General features: G+C 39.0%; 1 long non-coding RNA gene across 18 annotated transcripts in view; it reads right to left on the minus strand.

The window, feature by feature from the left end:
- The window catches only part of LOC140601704 (uncharacterized), a 45,276-nt gene that overhangs the window by 19,086 nt on the left and 5,323 nt on the right, over window positions 1-20,867 (minus strand). For 2 of the 18 annotated variants that reach the window (XR_012004733.1, XR_012004730.1), the window contains 6 exons: window positions 18,000-18,155; window positions 16,489-16,577; window positions 14,027-14,179; window positions 11,833-11,936; window positions 10,815-10,903; window positions 10,313-10,396 (listed from right to left, as the gene is read on the minus strand). The exons of 10 other annotated variants lie outside the window; for them this stretch is intronic. This is a non-coding gene — a long non-coding RNA (uncharacterized lncRNA). Of the gene's footprint in view, window positions 1-10,312; window positions 10,397-10,814; window positions 10,904-11,832; window positions 11,937-14,026; window positions 14,180-16,488; window positions 16,578-17,999; window positions 18,160-20,867 lie in introns of all 18 variants that reach the window. 6 more of the 18 variants (XR_012004736.1, XR_012004735.1, XR_012004734.1 and 3 more) reach the window with 5 other exon arrangements.

Here is a 20,867-nt window from a genome sequence, read left to right on the forward strand (position 1 = left end):
ATAATTCTCTAGTAAATTATATCATAGAAGAGATAAAGCAGAATTTAAAAGTAACAAGAAGTGGGCCCTTAAAGGAAAAATTTTAATTATAAGACAATTCTAAGTATAATGGAATGCAAATGAATTTGAAAACCCTGTATGAAAATATAAATTTCCAAAATTGACTTGTGAACAAAACCATAAATTGAATGGATGAATAACTTTGAAGGACAATTAAAACTCAGTTACTTAAAACCAGCAGTGGTGCAAAATATTTTTAAAAGTAGACATTTAGGAATTCAATAATTCTCATGTTGTGTTTTTAGAGCACAGAAAGAGATGGAATGTTTCCCAATTATTTTTATAGCTGAATTCTAATATCAAAATGTTATAAAGACATTCAAAATAAAACCACAAGGGATCCCTGGATGGCTCAGCAGTTTGGCGCCTGCTTTCCACTCAGGGCGTGATCCTGGAGACCCAGGATCAAGTCTCAGGTCAGGCTCCCTGCATGGAGCCTGCTTCTCCTGTCTGTGTCTCTGCCTCTCTCTGTGTCTCTCATGAATAAATAAACAAAATCTTAAAATAAATAATAAAATAAAATAAAATAAAACCACAGACATAATACACTTGAAAAGAAAATGTATGTGTATAAATAAATTACATTTTAGCAAATCCAAGAGTACATTTCAAGATATAAAAACAAGACTGTTCCATAAGGTTACTCAGGGCACAGTGGATGCCATTGTAGTGATTTTAGCAAATGGAATGAGTAGGATTCGTTTTCTTTATGTCAAAGTAAGTCAGCTTTAGGAAATCTATTAAAAGAATTTAGAACATTAACAAGATAAAAAAGGAAAAACCCTATGATCATTTCTGTAGAGAGCAAGCTGACATTTGAGAAAATTAATATCCTTTCTTGATTAAAGCAATTTTTTTTTTTTTCGAATTGGAGTCAGAAGGATGCTTCTAAATACCATCTACTTGAGAAGCACAGGTAAGAGGTCTTCCCGGAGAAAGGGGTCCCCAGTGCAGGCACTACTGAATCTTTTTTTTTTTTTTAAGATTTTATTCATTCATGAGAGATGGAGAGAGAGGCAGAGACACAGACAGAGGGAAAAGCAGGCTCCATGCAGGGAGCCCGACGTGGGACTCGATCCCAGGACTCCAGGATCATGCTCTGGGTCGAAGGCAGACACTCAACCTCTCAGCCACTCAGGTGTCCCTCTACTGAATCTAAGAGAGCACACACTGAGCATCTCCCAGACCCACGGAGCAGGAAGGCTGGCTGCAGAGGCACCAAGCCTGTGTCTGCAGGGGTAGGTTGAGGGGTGCAGGGTGCAGGTAAGGTAAGGTGGAGAAATGAAGAAATAGTGTAAGGCTTCTTGCAAAAACACATTCATCCTGGGGGGAGGGGAGAAGATTTCACTCTAAATTTAAAGTTTGGACTTAAAATCTTGTGGTGGGGGAGCAGGGTTAAGCATCAGACTCTTGGTTTTGCTGATCTCAGGGTGCTGAGATTGGGCCCCTGGTGTGGCTCCAAGCTCAGGGCAAAGTCTGCTTCAGATTCTCTTTCTCCCTCTCTCTCAGCCCCTCCCACTCATGCTCTCTCTCTCTCTCTCTAAAATAAATAAATAAATGTCTTTTAAAGAATCTCTTGGGGATCCAGATAGAGCTGTATTGAATTTATAAATTGACTCATGGAGAAGTGATATTTTTATAACATTAGGCTGTTTCTATTCAGGTATTCTTTTTATATCCTTCAGTGGTTCTCTAATGTACCTTCCAAAGGCTGGGCATATTTTTGTTAGCATTTTCTCTAGGTATTTTTAATCATTTTGAAGCCATAGGAAGTACTTGTTGTTTTTTTTTTTTTCTCTCCTTATAATTTCCAAGTAATTCAGATTTCATGTTGGTCTTGAGTCTAGCCTCGTAACACAATTTGTTATTCTTATATGTTCATGTTATCACTGAAATAATGATAAATGGTCTACAAATATCGTTTTTGTTTTCCAGTATTTATGCCTCTTACTCTTTGATTTCATTGAGGGAATTGTATAACTATGTAGACTCATTTTATGGGAGGAAGAGGTTTCCTCTGTTGTTCACTTTCTGAGGAATGTGTGTGCATGTTATCAAGAATGTTTCTGATATCTGTTTAGATGATCCAATAGCTCTTGTCCTTCTATGCGCTAAATAGTGAATTTCATTGTTTTCTTGATGGAGAACCACTATTACATGGCAAGTGTTGGAGAAACCTTAGAATAATGCACTATTCTTTTAATTCCACTGCAAAACTCAATAGTGTAAGTATGCTACTTCTGAGTTTTGCATATATGCTTGGGAGATTGACAAAGATTTGTGAGCATGTATATACACGCACATGTGTGTATGTTAGTCATATTCAGGTCTTATTCTCAGGATATTAAATTGGCTGTTTTTCTGTGCCTTTAGAACAGTTAATGCAACACAGGAATTATCTCACTTACAAAAGTTACCTGGAGAAGAATCCTTTATAGGGCTGGATCTTGGCTATCTCCCCCCCATTTCTCTCACATTAATAGATAGGTCTGTTTACTTTTATTGGTTCAATTTTCCTAAATTTTGCATCACCAGAAAAATCACCCATGATTTTTAGTTTTACTATTTTCATTAAGAAAAAAAGCATTATTTTTATTATATTTTTTAATTTTTTATTTATTTATGATAGTCACACACAGAGAGAGAGAGAGGCAGAGACACAGGCAGAGGGAGAAGCAGGCTCCATGCACCGGGAGCCCGACGTGGGATTCGATCCCGGGTCTCGAGGATCGCGCCCTGGGCCAAAGGCAGGCGCCAAACCGCTGCGCCACCCAGGGATCCCTATTTTTATTATTTTTAATCATTATCATTTACTAATCTTCATATTTGTTCCTTTCCTTTTTTTTTTTTTTTTTTTTTTTTTTTTACTATTTTTTGGGTTTTGGATTGAGAGAGATCTCCCACTTTATTGATGTTTTCAAAGAATCATCAAGGGATTCCTGGGTGGCTCAGCGGTTTGGCGCCAGCCTTTGACCCAGGACATCGACGTGGAGTTCCCAGGATCAAGTCCCGCATCAGGCTCCCTGCACGGAGCCTGCTTCTCCCTCTGCCTGTGTCTCTGCCTCTCTCTCTCTCTCTCTCTCTCTCTCTGTTTCTCATGAATAAATAAAATCTTTTAAAAAAATCATCACTTCATTTAACTGTTCAAGGCACTTTTATTTCCATAATTTTGCTTTTCTCTTTGTCAAAAATTATCATTTTATTTTCAGGTTTTTTTTTCTACCTCTTTAAATTGTATGCTCACTTCTTTTATTCTCCATTTGTTTTTCTGTTATGTGAAAATAAGACTATATATTTTCCTATGAAGACTACCAAACTGACATGCTATAGCTTTTAAAATGTAGTACACTTGTGCCTTTTTCCTAAATAGATATTTTCTGCCTTTAATTCAAAGCTTATGTAAGATTTTTTTATTCTAGCCTTCTAACTGAAGCATAACATACATATGGAAAAGTGCACAAAAAGTATCAGGATGATGTGTGAAAATTTTTTTTATTTGAAATTAGTAGCTTTTTAGTGTAACCCATCCTTGTGATGTATTTTCTAACTTTATTACAATATTGCCAGAGAATAAAATCTATACAAATGCTTTCTTTTTTTATATATTTCATTAAGATTTTCTTTGAGATGTAACACGTCAGTTTTTTGTATTATTTACGCTTTTAGAAAAAGATGTGTTCTTCCTCTTTATTGGTATGAAGTGTCATAGAAATTATATGCAAATACATATGATACAAATACATGTGATATATCACGCATGTTCCAACACATCATGCTTCAGATTTCATTTAATTTTCCTCAGTCATTTCCAAATTTGCTCAAGTCAGAGTACAGCTCACGAACAAATTTATTTGGATGGCACCTTCAGAAAATAACAGAGGTGCTTGAAGCCTGAGGTAATTGATTCAAGGTTGTGGCTGCCACAGGTCCCACCAGACCACTCCATGGCCACGTGGATCAATATCTCAGCACTTGAGTGACCCATCTATGGCCCACCGTTGTGGGGAGGAATCAGAAAGCTCAGTTCTCAATCCTTTTTTATTATTTACGTAATCTGCCAATTTCAGAAAAATGTGTATTAGCATGTCACACATGAATGTGGATTTGTCCAGTTCCCTTAGAATGTGTCAGTTTTTCTTGTCTTTTGAAATGAGGTTGTTAGAGATCTAAAAAAAAAAATCCGTGATTCATGTCTTCTTAAGATTATAAATCGTATAAAATATTTCATGTGTCTGTTGTCCTGCTTAGAAATCTTCGCTTTCAGTTTTCTCTTACCTAAACTTAATATTGCTATTTGGGCATTTGTTCTACAGCCATGTGCCTGGCGTAGATAAAACAGTTGCTTTAAATTGTGCCTTCTGTGTGTCCTTCTGTTTTAGGTGTGTTACTTGTACATGGCTCAGAGCTGGCACCGTATCTGAGGTTTTCTTTCATTTGTATTCATTGCAATTATGTCTGTTGGGCTTATTTTCGCATTCGTATTTTCTCTTTAGTCCACTTTCTTGGTGTTTCTTTTTATTTCTCTATCTTGGGTTTGTTTTAATCCGTTGAGTTTTCCTTTTTCATTTTGCTCCTCTAGCATTTTAATGTCTGTGCATCCTACTTCACTTCTGCTGGCGAAAGCCCTGAAATCGTTACATGACTTACCAACTGCTGACCCAGCTCGTATTCACATCCTTTACATCAGCAAGGCAAGACCTTAGTTTCACCTTCTTCCTCTAACTTAGGCCTCCTTCTGTATTCAGATTGGCGCTAAAATATTTTTAAAGTGTGCTAAAATAGTCACTTTGACCATTAGCTTTATTGGCTGCTGGTATTTGTGTGGTGTGGTTTTGTTTGTTTATTTACTTACTTATTTGGTAAGAGCATTCTTTAATGCTCTGTATCATTACATGTACCTGTATCAGGTACCTGTATCATTCTTTTTTTCTGGAATTTAGTATCTATCTGCCAAAATCCATGCTTCAACAAGCTTATTCGAAGACTCCCTGAGTGATAAATTTTATGAGTCCTCACACTGCTCAAAAATCTTCACTTTGTTCTCTCTGAAATTTAGCTGGAGTTTGTTCTAGGATTCTAGTTTCAAAATGATTTTACCTCATAACCTTGAAAAAGCATGTCCTGTTGTTTTGAGCTTCCAGCACTGCCACAGAGAAGTGATCATCTAATCCTCAAGCCTTTGCTTATTTTAATTCATCTCAAGCAGCACTTTCTGGGTCTTTAGATTTGAAGATTCTCTTCTTTACTTAGCTTCTGGAGTGTTAAGATGTGACCTATCTCGCAGAAAGGAGGGATGTTCTTGCTGTCAATCACCTGACGAAGGGCAGTTTCTTGGGTAGGACAAAGTGTGATTCTGCAGATGAGAATAATGCCTATGGTCTCTGCTCTCCCAGGGTCACAGGCCATATTATCTTCCTCTCACATACCCAGACTCTGTCCAGTCACTGGAGCATGAAGGGGTGGGATCCCAAAGTGATGGGGAAGTTTTTATCCAAAGAGAGAGTGAATAATGTCTCAAGAGACGGTTTAAATTTCAAGATCAGAATAAGCTTTCTACTAGATTGAAATTTGGGTCTGGATAGTGTTTGTTTTGTTCCACGTGTATTTGGCATGTGTGGGAGCATGTTTGGTTTTCTTCTGGCTAACCAGTCTGTAGAGATTTGAGGGCAAGTCCATTTAATTACATACAAATGAAAAACTAACCATTGTCATTTCCTCTGAAAATCCAAGTTATTGTGAGTGTTAACCCATGACTTCTTCCAATAGCAACCTTTTGATAAATTGTGTTACAGAGAAAGGTGAATAAGAAGAAGAGCAAATGAGTAAAATCCTAGGAAATCACTTGATCTGACATTTAACTGACTCTATGATCTGTACCAACCCACCTTCAAATATTTCTTTGTCATTTATTTCTTTCATCTACCCAACCCTTTTCCAAGGATCATTTCCTCCAAAATTAGAGTCTCTCAGAAAACGTACTATAGCTTCATAATGAGAAAATTGCTCTTTTATTTGAAGCAGAGGCCTCCTCCTTCCATCTGTCCCAATGCCTCTCCCAAGCCCGTTTGCTTCCCTTCTGTTCGGAGTTCTTAGTCTGAGTATCAAATGTTGAGCCTCAGTGGACACAGAGAATGGGAATTGAAAGTGGAGATGAGTAGAAACTGAAGCACCAGCCTGGTGGAGACATGGGGTCAGATAAGAACCAGCGAGCAGAAACAAAAAGAAGGCCCTCTATACAAAGTGGCACAGAAATGGCCTTTGTGTAGACCCGTCACTGCTGGGAATAGAGGGAAGAACCTGGTCAGGCTGTTGTCAGGGATTCCAGAACACCCTATCAGTGGCCTCTGGCCTGGTTTTCTTTTATAGGCTTCTACATCCGGAGGTGTCAGGCTCACGGCTAGTGTGGGCCGGGGTATCAGGGATGGTGCCTACCCAGAGGGGAAGAAATCTGCTTAGAAGACAAGTTTTATTGTGAAAACAGCTCGAGAAATCTCCAGCGAGTGACTGGCACTGTGCTAGTAGAGTCAGGTTCAAGGAGGTATCATCCATCCAAGGGCACCCAGGCCAATGGGACCAAGTGCATTTATATGTACAGGTCAGAATCAACTGCTAGTGGAATGGGTGCCACTGTGAGCACGGAAATTCCTGCCCTGGTGTTGAGTTCCCACAACCCCTCTAGTGAATGCTTAGTGAAATAAGCCTACCTGGGCTAATGCTGTGCTCCATCCCCCCTCTTCTGCTCTCAGCCCCGTCTCTCCTCTTTCCCCTACAGAACCGTGTTCCTCCCTCTACTGGCTCCATGGTATTTTGTCTAGAGGATTGCGAGATGGTTCTTGAGATTCTGGAGAATAGTAACATGCTTCCTCTAACACAGCTATCTTGAAAACCATCAAAATTTAAGTTGTTTTCCTTAGCGCATAATAGCAGAGCGAACATTTTGACCTCATCCTTCAGATTCATCTGTTTTTGCTGAGCACCCACCCCTGAACCCCAGGGGAAGTCTGAAGGTTGGCATTGGGATCAACATGCACATTTTCAGGCCTCCAGCTCCCAGGAGCAAACCAAATGGGTTGCATCCACCTTCTCTGGGTTCACTCTTCAGTTTGGGCCTAGCTTGTGACTGCCTGGGTTCAGGCTCTTTCTCCCTAGGGAGGGGACTGAGCTCTATGTGCCCTGACCGGATGGCTCCATCTGTGCCCTCGCGGTGACACCCTGAACTCCTTCGACAGCCTCTGCAAGGACACATAAACCGGAGCTTCCATCCCACCGCCCAGCCCAAACTTGGCAGGGACAGACTCATTCGTTCATCTTGCTCGGCTTGTGTTCGCCCACAGTCTTTCCTCCCATTCCCGGAACAACCATGTCACCTCCTCCCCTTCCCTTTCTGAGTGAGTTCTCGGCCAGTTGGCTCTGCCCTTCTGTCACAGCCTCCCTCCAATCTGCCCTCCTCCGCCCCTCATCCTTGCTAGCCCAGGCCCCTGCAGCCTTCCTTCAGGTGCCTTTGGCCTCCGGGGGTCCACCTGCTGCTGCCAACAGTGTGTTTCCAGATCTGCGATCCAGGTGACCCAAGTCCTCTCCCTGCCAGCTCTCCTTGACCGGCCCCCCTCTCACTTAGTAAAACCCAGAGAACCTCAGCAACCATGGGGGCTGACCCAGGGTCCAAGTAACCCCCTCTGGCAGCCTTGCCGATGGCCATCCAGCTCTGCCTGAATGTAGCCAATGACCGGGGAGTCCCTTCCACACTATAGTCCTCTCCGATTTTTGCAACACTGTCTGAAAGTTATTCCTCAAAATCACAGAGACAGGGAAAGGCCTTGAAGGTTCCCAGAACACAGATCTATTGTGGTACATGTGTGAAAACGGGCCAGAAAGCTACTAGAACCGCCCAGTCATCGCACGGAAGTCCGTGCGATGTCTGGGCTAGAACAGTTGCACTGCCTCCCTACCCTGAGTGTGCCCCACTGCACCATCTGTCAGGTGAGCTGAGCTCTGCCTCTCTGTAATGTCACCTCTAGCCATAACCGCTGTCCTCTGGGGTCACTGGGGACCCCATTTCCTTCTCTCCCCCATGCGAGCAGACCTTGCACCACTGTTCTTTATGGAAATTATTTTCATGTGTTCCTGGAGGCTTCTCTTTCTTAGGCTCAGTGCCCAGTGTCGGATCCATAAGCTGACAACAGCTCCACTAAGGCTTTTACTCATGCCTTTACCCAACCTGGATTTCTTACTGAGTCATGTAGAGTTCTTCTTTCCAGACACACATTTGCCAGTACCTTCCTCTGAAATCCATACTTGATAACCCCCCTCTTCCAGTGCTGGCTTCTTCCTGCAGCACTTCAGTACCATTGGCCAGAAATCATTGCACTGCTGCCATGGTCTTGGCCATGTTACTAGGGGCTCTTTGTTTTTCTCGACTGAGCTTCTTGGAGGCAGGGAATCATGTTTTATTGATCACAGGTAAGGAAATCGTGTGTGACTTTTTCATCACTGTTATCTAACTTTCCAATTTTGCCCCCATTCACACGAGGAAAGTGGGGTTCAGGGAAGTTGGGGGATCCCTCAGCTGAGTACTATCATAGCCTGGACTAACTGACAGCCAGGCCTCTCATCTTCCCTTCCAGCACTTTTTCCAACACATTCCCCTCAGCCTATAGAGAGTTTCAATACATCAGTTCTTTTTCTTTTTCTTTTTTTAAAGATTTTATTTATTTATTCATGAGAGACACAGAGCAAGAGAGGCAGAGACACAGGCAGAGGAGAAGCAGGCTCACTGAGGAAAGCCTGATGTGGGACTCAATCCCAGGATCCCGGGATCACGACCTGAGCCAACGGCAGATGCTCAACCACTGAGCCACCCAGGTGCCCCACACCAGTTCTTTATGTAATTGATTTACCTGTTCAGGTAAATTTGTATGTCCTCTGAGTAAGATAATCACCCTTGTAATAACATCAACAACCTCATACACCATCTCTAACTAAAACTTTGTAGATTTTCAGCCTTCATAAGAAACTAGGCACAGAGGGTCACTTAAGAAATGCTGTTTTGCTGACAACAGTGATTTTTACCATAAGTCTTCATTTAGGATAAGTGTGCAATTCTAGGGCACAAGGCCAGAGTTCTTATTCACCTTCTCCATAAGCAACTGCAAAGAAGTTCTGCAGATGGAGCCCTGCCACTATACTGCAATTGAAGCTCTCACTCGTCATTTCTCTGCAACCACACTCGAATTTTCAATTCCCCAAATAGAAAATGAACTGAATAGACATTAACAAAGTAATCTCTCCACTTCTTTGAAAATTGCAAACTAGCTGAATTTTTCTCTTATGGTTGATAATAGCCATGCAGAAACCAATCATAATTCTTTCTCTTCAGCCTCTGAAATACATCATTTGGAAAAGCTTTCCTTATTGGGAAATAAAATGAGGAGAAAAATCGTATTAGAGACTAATGAACTCACATAGCGTTATTTTCATTACTTAGTAACCTTGGGGTATGGATAATTTTCTTTAAATAAATGTTTAAATGTGGACTAAGGGAGACATTGCCTTAGAAGTTTGAAGTCATCAAACAATATTGATAACTTTTTTCAAGTTTATGAATTTTGAAACAGAATAAAGGTCTTTTATGTCTTCAGGTATCTTTAGCTGCAATCACATATTCTAGCTAAAGTCTTTTTAGCCTAGGGATTGACCCAGATTGAGACAAAGGGAACATCCATTCTAAAGGCATGAGTGTCTATGCAACAACTGCAGCCACAGCTCAATGTTCAGGTGTCCTGTTTTCCTATAGGGACAGACAGAGGACTTCCCATGGGGGCTAAGCACACACTCCAGGATGAGGTGTCTCTTAGAAATCTAGCTGGGCATCACTCAGAGCAAGCACTGACGGGACAGGTCCTGGAGAGTCAGGCACAGCCTCTGGGGCCTTAAGAAGCCAAAGAAAGGTACAATGCAAGGGTGAGTTGTGCAACTGGGCAGGGTTGCCTCTTTGCTAAATAAGTGATATGATTTGAAGTAAAAAATAAGCCAGCTTGGGATACCTGGGTGGCTCAGTGGTTTAGTGTCTGCCTTTGGCCCAAGTTGTGATCCCGGGGTCCTGGGCTTGAGTCCCACATCTGGCTCCCCGCAAGGAGACTACATCTCCCTCTGCCTATGTTTCTGCCTCTCTCTGTGTCTCTCATGAATAAATAAGTAAAATATTAAAAAAAAAAAGAATAAGCCAGCTTCAGCCCAGTGTTGCCTGTGCACCTACCGAGTGTCTGGCTGCCCACAGGAGAGACTTCCTTTCCACTAAAGTTTTGTCTATCCCTTTCAGAATATGTGTGTCCCCCGTGCTCTGAAAAGGAAGGCAAAGTGAGCTAAAAGATGCTCCTTTTACTCAAAACAAGATAAAATTGCTGGCTTAAAAATAGAAAAAAACAAATCAGCTAACAATTGTAAATCCATAGCTCTAACTTGAGACCAAGAAGGGAAAATCCCAAATTGAAAAAAAAAAGAGAGAGGGAATCTCAAAAATGGTAAGTGAGAGTTAAAACTGCAAAGTGTTACAGGAGATTTGGAACCTGTTATGAGCCTTAACAGCTGGGACTAGGGATTAATGCCCACACAGAGAGAGAAATTTAGCCAGCAGCCTCATGTGGGTGGGCAGCTGGAACTGAGTGGCCTGAATTGATTCTGCAGCCACTAGCATTGCAATTGGTAAGAAAATCATGCCCAACTAATCCAAGAAAGCTGTAATGAAGTTGCCTACTCACCTAGGCCTATGCACAAAAATACACACACCTGCAGGTCATCAGAACACAATGAAGGATCCAGATTTAAGCCACCTGAATAGTTTAGGACCCTGAGTAAATAAATAAATAAATGTAAACATCAATCCAGTACATCTAAATCCAGAAAGTCCCAGCAGATACAAATGAGAAACCATCAGCTAAAGCAAGTCACATGTGTTTCTCATGGAAACTATCCTCACTGACAACTAGATCATAGCCAATATTATAAACCATATGAGAAAATGAATGACCAGGAAGAAGAGGCAAGAGGAAGAACAATCTTAGAGATAATAGAATAATGTTTTTAAAAATTGTAAAATAAGTATTTTTAAATGTTTGCAGAAATAGAGGAGTAAATAGAAATCACAATGTAGAAAAAGAACAATATAAGGAAAAGAAATTCTAGAACTGTAAGTCAATTAAAAACCAACAAAAAAAAAAAACCCTATGAAACCCAAACATGGAGACTATGCATTATTTTCAAGTACATGAGAATCAGTTCTAAAAACTAAATATATATTAGGATATAAATAAAAATGTGTTCTTTGATCAAAATGCAAGTAAGACTAAACAAAAACTTCTTTAATTCAAAAGTGGAGACTTTCGGTTTCCACTTTAACATGTAAAGAACTTGGAAACTTTCATTCCTTTGCTTATAACAAGAAAAATCGAAAAAACTGAACTGAAAATCAACAACCTTTTATGTATCAGAGACCTGAAGTCACAGAAGCAGAAGCTGAAGTCTTGGGTGGAGTCTGGTAGGAATGGTTAAGGTTTAATTGCTAATATCTGGAGATGAAGTGAAGACTAGTTTGAGAGATTAAAAACTCCTAGGGGCCTAGCCTTAGGAGGGCCCCCTCACTTTCAGGAGTAAGACTTAATTACAAGATCATATTCCCCCTTTCCTAGCATCACAATGTCAACAAAAGCTCTTCTTTAATAAGATGTGATCTAAACTAAAAGATAGGGCACCTGGGTGGCTCAGTGGTTGAACACCTACCTGCCTTTGGCTCAGGTCATGATCCTGGGGTCCTGGGATCAAGTCCTGCATCAGGCTCCCTGTGGGGGTACTGCTTCTCCCTCTGCCTGTGTCTCTACTTCTCTCTGTGTCTCTCATGAATTAAAAAAAAAAAGACATGATCAAAACCAAAAGAAAATTCAAGACTCAGCCCCCACTTTGGAAGAAGTCTCTAGGGAAACCCAAAGATAACAGGAGAAATAAAACAAAGACACAACAGGAAATTTCAGCCTCTAGCATCAAAGCTAAAGGAAACAATAACACAGCTTAACTCCCAGCCAGATAAATACAAAACCTCATAGCTCAGTTTCTTTTATCTGATAGATACATCATGTAGGCTTTCAATAATAAATCACAAAGGATGTTAAAAGGCAAAAATAATGAGTGGAAGAGGAAGGAAGAGGAAGAGGAAGAGGAAGAGGAAGAGGAAGAAGAAGAAGAAGAAGAAGAAGAAGAAGAAGAAGAAGAAGAAGAAGAAGAAGAAGAAGAAGAAGAAGGAGGAGGAGGAGGAGGAGGAGGGGGAGGAGGAGGAGGAGAAAAAGGGAGGGAAGGAAGGATGGAAGAAAGAAGGAAAGAAGAAGGGATGGAAGAAAAGGAAAGAAGAAGGAAGAGAGGGAGGGGGGATCTGAGGAGAGAGGGAAGAAGGGAGGAAAAAAACACTGTTTGAGGAGACAAGGCAAGCATCACAGCCAAACTCATATATGGTAGATTTTGGAATTATCAGACCAGGAATTTAAAATAACTATCATTGATATGCTAAAGGTTCTAATGGAAAAAATGGACAATATGCAAGAACAGATTGGAAACTCTAAAAGATAATGAAAAGCAAATGCTAGAAATCAAAAATATTGTAACAGAAACAAAGAATTATTTTGATGCACAAGGCTAAGGAAACCATCAGTAAGCTTGAAGATATGTTGATAGAAACTTCCCAAACTGAAACGTTTTAACAAAATTTTATGAAAAAATGTCCAGCTGACTGTAAAAGAAGGCCAAATGGAAATTTTAAATATTTAGTGCCTAAAAATAAAGGAAGGCTTACACAGTAAAACATTTAGGTTATTCATGTTCACAATTTCTGGATAAAGGGAGGCCTAGGTGGCTCAGCGGTTGAAGCATCTGCCTTTGGTTCAAGGTGTGATCCTGGAGACCCAGGATTAAGTCCCACATGGGGCTCCCTGCATGGAGCCTGCTTCTCTCTCTCTGCTTCTTTCTCTGCCTCTCTCTCTGTGTCTCTCATGAATAAGTAAATAAAATCTTAACAAAACAAAACAATTTCTGGGATATAGCTAAAGCAACAGATGAAAATTGTTAAATCCATTTACTCACAAATAAAAAGATATAGGATAAAAGTGAATTCAGTTCTCTATTTAAGAAACTAAAAAAAAAAAAACAGAATACACCTCAAAAAATCAAAAATGAGAAGTAACAAAGAGTTAAATAAATTGAAAATGGGATACAGGAATTATAGAATATGATTTGATTAACTCAATATATGAGGTAAAAATAAAGAAAACAAACACAGAAATTCATCACAATGATCACTAAAATCAAAAGCTTACATGCTAAAAGTCTAACGATATATAAACCCCAGCACGATTTTGAAAATGAGAGAAAATGAATATGAATAATATCAAATATATTAAAAATAAAAAGATCACATGTCAAGTTATATAATTACTAAGAGTAAAAAATTTTAAAAATGCGTAATAGTGCATTGCAAAATTTTATGTTAATAAATTTGAAATTTAGATTTAACCATTCTCTTGAGAAATATAAATTTCCAAAATTGACTTAAGGAAAATTAAAATCCTAGGCAAGTCAATCTCATTCAGGATAGATAATTAAAAAGTGTCCCTTCTTCAGGGAGCATCACAGTGAGTTATAGTTTCAAGAAACAGATAATTATTGTTTATTTTAAAGCACACACACACACACACACACACACACACACAACTATTTCTGAGAACAAAGAGAGCTACCTGCATAATTTTCGAAGGCTATTATAATTTTGATACCCAAACAAGGGTAGTAAAAACAAAACAAACAAGCAAACAAACCAATTTTGTTTGTAAACACAAATGCAAAAATGTAAATAAAATTCAGTTCTTTCAACTCAGAAGTTTATATTAGAGTTTCCCATAGAATTTCAAAAATAATCTAACAACAGGATCACCTGGGTTGCTCAGTCATTGGAGACATCAGTTCATGACTTTTGGCTCAGGCAATGATGTCAGGGTCATAGGATCAAACTCCGTGTCAGGCTTTGTGCTCAGTGCAGAGACTGCTTGTCCCTCACCCTCTCTGCTCTCTCTGTTTCTGTTTCTCTCTCAAATAAATAAATAAATAAAATATTTTTTACAGAAGTAGTTCATAAACAGAAGACCCACCAATAATAGTTTATCACATTAAAGAAATTAGAAAAGAAAACCTATATGATATGTAGAAAATTAATTAGGTAGAATTTAGCATCGATTACGATAGAGATCTTTTTTTTTTTTTAAGATTTTATGTATTTATTCATGAGAGACACAGAGAGAGAGAGGCAGAGACACAGGCAGCAGGCTCCATGCAGGGAACCCAACGTGGGACTCGATCCCCGGACTCGAGGATCACATCCTGGGCCAAAGGCAGGCGCTAAACCACTGAGCCACCCAGGGATCCCTATGATAGAGATATTTAGTGAATTATGAACAGAAGAAAATTTTCTTATTTCATAAAAGCAGCTACCAAGAACTTCCTGAATTATATTAATTGTGAAATTCTGAAGGTATTCCCAGTAAACTCAGAAATGAGACAAGGATGACCCATATATGCATCAATATTTAACATTGTACTAAAAGTCTTAATCCATGCAATAAGATAAGAAAAAGAAATGGATAGATAAATATTTTAAAGACCTAGTCTTTTTTTTTAATTTTTATTTATTTATGATAGTCACACAGAGAGAGAGAGAGGCAGAGACACAGGCAGAGAGAGAAGCAGACTCCATGCACCGGGAGCCCGACGTGGGATTCGATCCTGGGCTTCCAGGATCGCGCCCCAGGCCAAAGGCAGGCGCCAAACCGCTGCGCCACCCAGGGATCCCCTAAAGACCTAGTCTTAACCACCCTTGGTGATAACTGGTGTGATTGTCTGTTTCAAGGGTTGACAACATTTGTCTATCAAGGATGAAATAGTAAATATTTTGGACATTTCAGGCCATACGGTCTCTATTGCAACTACTCAGCTCTGCCATTGAAGCATAAAAACACCTATAGATAATACATAAAAAAATGAATGCGATGGTACCACTAATACTTTTTCTATAAAAACTGGAGGTAGACCAGATTTGATCCATATGTTATAGTTTGCCAATCCCTAGTCTATGAAAAAGAAAAAAAATAGAAGAAAAATACTTAAAATTAATTAAAAATTTTATCAGGATATATATTCTAAAGTCCATATCAAAGAGAAAAATCCAAAAATTTCTTTAAAAATCAGTGGGCAGCCTGGGTGGCTCAGCGGTTTAGTGCCGCCTTCAACCCAGGGCATGATCCTGGAGACCCGGGATGGAGTCCCATGTCAGGTCCCTGCATGGAGCTTGCTTCTCCTTCTGCCTGTGTCTCTGCCTCTCTCTCTGTGTCTCTCATGAATAAATAAATAAAATTTTTTAAATAAATAAATAAATAAATAAATAAATAAATAAATAAATAAAATCAGGGAAAAATAGGTACATTATCTACCAGATATCAAGATGCACCATATAAATAAATTAATCACAACAGTGTAGTATGTGAAGAGGGATAGACATAAACTTGATTTGTGTTAAGAGAAGTATTAGAAAACAAAGAAGAAAGTATCATGCTTGGACAAATGGCTATTCCAACAAAAAAGAAAAAAATGATGCCTTTCTTATACCATTTTCTCAAGTCTAATCCATGTGTATCAAAGATGTAAACAAAATTGAAAAATATACTTTATAGATTTAGATCAAAATATTAGAAAATATCTTTTTGTCTTTGATCAGAAAAAGCTTTCTTAAAGAAGGAACAGAAACTATAAGTTGACTTCATCAAAATTAAACTCTTGTATATATAAAAGACATCACAAAGTTAAGGCAAACAACCCATTAAATGAAGGAATCAGTAACACATAATAGGCAATGGAGTGGTATGCAGAATATAATTTTTAACTCTTACAAATCAATAATGAAATCATAGACAAATTATAAATCTATAAATTATAAATGTCATAATAGATAATAGATAAAATTGCAAAAGATCTGAACAGATATTTTATAGAAGTGAAAAACTGAAAATTCAACAACCATGGGAAAAAAATGTTCAATCTCCTTAGTAAACAAGATGTAAATAAAAAAAATAAAATTACACTTTACAAAAAAGATAAAATCTGACAAGAGAAATGTTGGGAAATATACTATGAGTATTAAAATAGTAGAACCATTTTGAAGAGGAATTTGTCATTATCTGGTAAAACTGAACATGTACATAATCTACATAATTATATAGTTATCATGCTAGATAGTTTTAAAAATCCATACTGTTGAACAAATAAAGGTGAGAACCAGAATACCATATGATGGCCTTCATGAAAACTTTAAAAGTATAATACCAAATATTAAGTGCACACACTTACTTTGGAAATTTTTAGGAAATATGAATGGAAATATTCCCAATGACTTCATAATCGTGGTTGTCTCTGGACAGGGAAGATTGGGTTTGAGGCTGGAAGATGTATCAGTTGGTTAGGTAAACTTATGCTGTCAAAACAAACTCCAAATTCTCAATCTCAGTGGCTTAAATGATAGGATGTATCTATGTCTCAGGCTATATGTCCATCAGGCATTGGTGGCAGAGGTGGGGTGACTTCTCAATGTCATCCTTTCTCTGGGATCTAGGAAGATGAACATTGCATTTTGCAACAGGAGAGATAAAAGTTTCAGAGATAAAAGTCTCACCTCAGCAGTTGAGTGTTCTAACCCAGAAGGGACTTATGTCTACCCACAAAGCATTGGCCAGAACTGGTAACAAGATCCCGAAACAAGACAGGGAAGTACGGTACCCCCAGCAGCCAGAAGGAAAGAACCCGAATTTTCTAAGCATTAGAAGTTTCTACTACCCGTGGAAACATTTACTCATTAATCATTAATATCCTATTATTAATCATTAATGGCCTGTTATGAATCATTAATATCCTATTATTTAATAGAAAAAAAAAGAAGCACAAATAACAAGATGTTATTCTAGGTGATGAGAACATGGGTATTTGTTATATCATCCTTTGCATACATACTCCCCAGAAAGGAGTAAGCACTTCCCAATCACCACTCCTTAGTGTGAATTTAAGTGTCTCTGCTTGCGTCAGGACAAAGCATACGAGAAAGGAAATGGGTGCACGCTGACATCAAATTTTCCCAATCACTCTCAACAACGAGTATCAGCTTCCGAGAATATAAGAAAATCTCTCTGTGAGGACCGCTGTCTAAATCCCTGATCCCCCATCACGTCTGTCCAACTAAAGTATTCACGATGTCCCAGGCAAATCAGCATCGCAGTGCATTTGTTGTTATTTCTACCTTTTCCTTTTTCTTCTCCTGGATCAGCCCTTCTCAGGACTTCAACAACTTTCCCTGGAAGCCTTTCTCATAGCCTGGCTAAATGCTTGTCCCTAAAGTCCGTAAATGCTTCTCATATATTTTCATATTTGTTTCGCACCTGGGCAGTGAATTCATGAGAGCATCCTTCCTTGTATCCCTAGCACCTATCAGGGTTTCTGGCATATAGTAAGTGCTAAGTAAATTCTTAAGTATGTGAAAATATAAAATATGTTCCAAACTCCAGTGATGCTTGGGAGGAGACAAATAAGGGCCAATAAAAATCTGACCACCTGCAGGAAATTAGCATGAAATTACCATGCATGACACTTTGGCAATAAACAAAAGCAAAATAGTCTTGCTATGTTTCTGCTACTGAATGAAATAATGATTCTGTGGTGGTGGTGGTGGTGGTGGTGGTTTAGCTTTTCACAGTCTTTTAACATCTGTCATTTTACTTGATTCTCTCATCATTTCTCTAGGGAAGTCAGGGCAGGCATTTATAATCCATGGTGAACAAATGGAAACACTGAAACAAGAGGAGTTTACTGACCTGCCCCAAATCATAGAACATATCAAGCAGAATTGTTCCTAGAACCCAGGATGAAGGACAGCAAGCTTTTGCCACCAGATCACGATGCCTGTTCGATTGGCAGTTTCCAGTTCTTGCCTCCAGAACTTGCCTGGTTCTCTCACTTCATAGGCTCATCTGTCTTGGGGACAATACTCAGTGCAGTCCAATAAAATAGTTTTAGGACTTCTAAGAAATTATGGAGGTAACTGGATAATTAATGTGCAGAAGATTAGTATCCTAAATATGTAACAAGCTGAAAACTTTAGGGCTCAAATCAGAAGAGGAGGAAGATTTGTTCAGATCAGAGAGAGAAAGAAAACACTAGCTGGAACCAGCACACCATGTTTCAATTCCCCCCTCCCCCAAAACTCCCAGATTCTACCTTATTCTTACCATATGACCTTGGGAAATCCCCTTCCCTTCCTGGGCCTCAGTTTTTCTATCTGTTAAATGAACAAACTGAATTAAATTATTAAATTAATTAAATTATTTCCAGGGCCCTTTCTGCTCTGAGATTCGTTTAACACCTTGAAGTGCCTAAATGTGTGTAATAAAAGATAACATTGTTTTTATTTCTTAACAAAACGCACACACAAACCCATATTAAATAGATTCATGGAAGCCTTGGGTATAAAGGAAATGTAGAAACCAGAAAACCAATTGCACTTATGTTCAGCAACATAAAAATCATTATATTTTCTAAAATCTCCCATTTCCTCCCCATTAACAGATGGGAAGCAGTTTGATGGAGTTTATTGGATGAAGCAGCTGCCGTCTGAGCAGTCACGCCACATGAGTGACGCTAATGAGACAGGTGAAATATTCAAGAGCCCAAGACTCTCCCCAAGAAATCACTGCAGCTCTATCAGGGCCGTGTTGGGCGTGCTCATGAATTAGTCTTCGGCTCCAAGAATAGACTCTGTAAATACTATTTCTTATAATGACGATGATTATTATTTATAGCTTGCCCTAGCCTCCCAGGCAAATGTCCCAGGAAGAACAAAAAGACGCTTAGTATAATTAAAACAAAGAAAATGTAGAGGTGTTGGCATGTAAGGAAAGGGAGCATTTCAACATCAGAAGCAGAGAACTATTTGTTGGATTTGCCTAATAATCACTAATGTGGATTTTATTTTAAGATCACACAGCCAGAAAAGCACATTGGAGAAGTTTTCTAATTCATCAAAAAAAAAAAAAAAAAAAAAAAAAGCACTCTAAAAAAGCACTCTTCTATTAAAAAGATCCTATGTTGCTCTTTCAAGCTTGATTATACTTTACTTTTCCAGAACTAACTTCAAAGGACAGTTTTTCTAATCTCCGGATCTTGAGGGATTCAGTTTAATTCAGATCAACTCTGTGGATATTTATCAAGTGGACATTAGATGTCAAGGACTGAGAACACAGATGTTAAATATATATCTATATGTGTATGTGTATCAAATAGGTATTTATGTGTACCTATGGGGCATATTCATATGTGTTTGTATCTATATGTATCTATATATAAAATATGTATATGTATGCATACTTATGAGATATATATACACATATACATATGTACATGTATATATATATAATTTCTAAATTTCAGGAGCTCAAGAAGTGATGCACAGAATTAAATCACTGTGAGATAGAGTGTGTGTGAGTCAGTGGGCCTAGGCAGGCTGAGGATCAGGATTCAGAAGAGATTTGGTTACAAAATGATGTTCTCCTACCTGGAAGGTACATTTGGACTTTGTCCATGTGATAACAGAAAGCGGGCATTCCAGAGAGAGGAAAGAGCAGGCACAGAGAGAGGAGTGATATAATATTTTGAGTTAAGGAGTAGAAAGAAATGCAGCAGGAAGAACAAGCAAGGGCAGGCTATAAACAGCCAGGTGAGTTCTACAAAGATGTTAAGTCTATGTTGCTGGGGCTGCCCCCATCACATACGTCTCTTACAAGTGTTTCTGGGCCTCAAGTGTATAGTAGTGGGCTGGATTGAATATGAAGGCAGAGGACCAGTCAGAATGCTGTCCAGGGGGCTGCCTGGGTGGCTCAGCGGTTTAGCGCCTCCTTCAGCCCAGGGTGTGATCCTGGAGACCCGGGATCAAGTCCCACGTTGGGCTCCCTGCATGGAGCCTGCTTCTCCCTCTGCCTTGTGTCTCTGCCCCTTTCTCTCTCTCTCTCTCTCTCTCTCTCTCTCTCTGTCTTTCATGAATAAATAAAATCCTAAAAAAAAAAAAAAAAAGAATGCTGTCCAGGTAACTCAAGGGAGAGCTGGTAAGGAGTTGACCTTGGCAGTGGCTAAAGGGAGAATGAAAACGTATTTTTTGAAAACCCAAAATAGTATGAGTTCTAAATATATCAAGCATCACTATTATAAGGTATTTTCCAAGTGATTGAAGAGTCAGAAGGCAAACACAATAGGTTGAAAATCATTAACATGGCCATTTATGTGAATGTCGCATATAGTACTTATGTGCATGTAGATACAAGAACCATTGGTGCATTATTAGCAGGGATTGTAAAGAAGTTCAATACTCAGTCATTCTGTTTGGTGAGAATTTTAACATCACCTCAGTACCCCATTGTGTTTTCAGCTCTCCACATTGGAGGCAAAGTCTGATAGCAAGAGAGAGAATCATGGCTTGTGTCTAAATTAACCTGTGGGCTTGCTCATTGATCAACTTCCTGAAAAGCAAAGAAATCATTTGTCAAGAAAAGGAGGAGGATCTGGTTGCCCAAGGAATTCAACCCTTGGTTCTCAGTTGTGAGTCATGACACGACACCTGTGTTTTATTTTCTTGGCTGTGGCTAGGACTCAACCGATGACTTGAATGAGTCCCATCAAGCCTTAATTTCCCT

The sequence above is a fragment of the Canis lupus genome, chromosome 12, assembly GCF_048164855.1.
Source record: "Canis lupus baileyi chromosome 12, mCanLup2.hap1, whole genome shotgun sequence".
Classification (NCBI taxonomy): domain Eukaryota; kingdom Metazoa; phylum Chordata; class Mammalia; order Carnivora; family Canidae; genus Canis; species Canis lupus.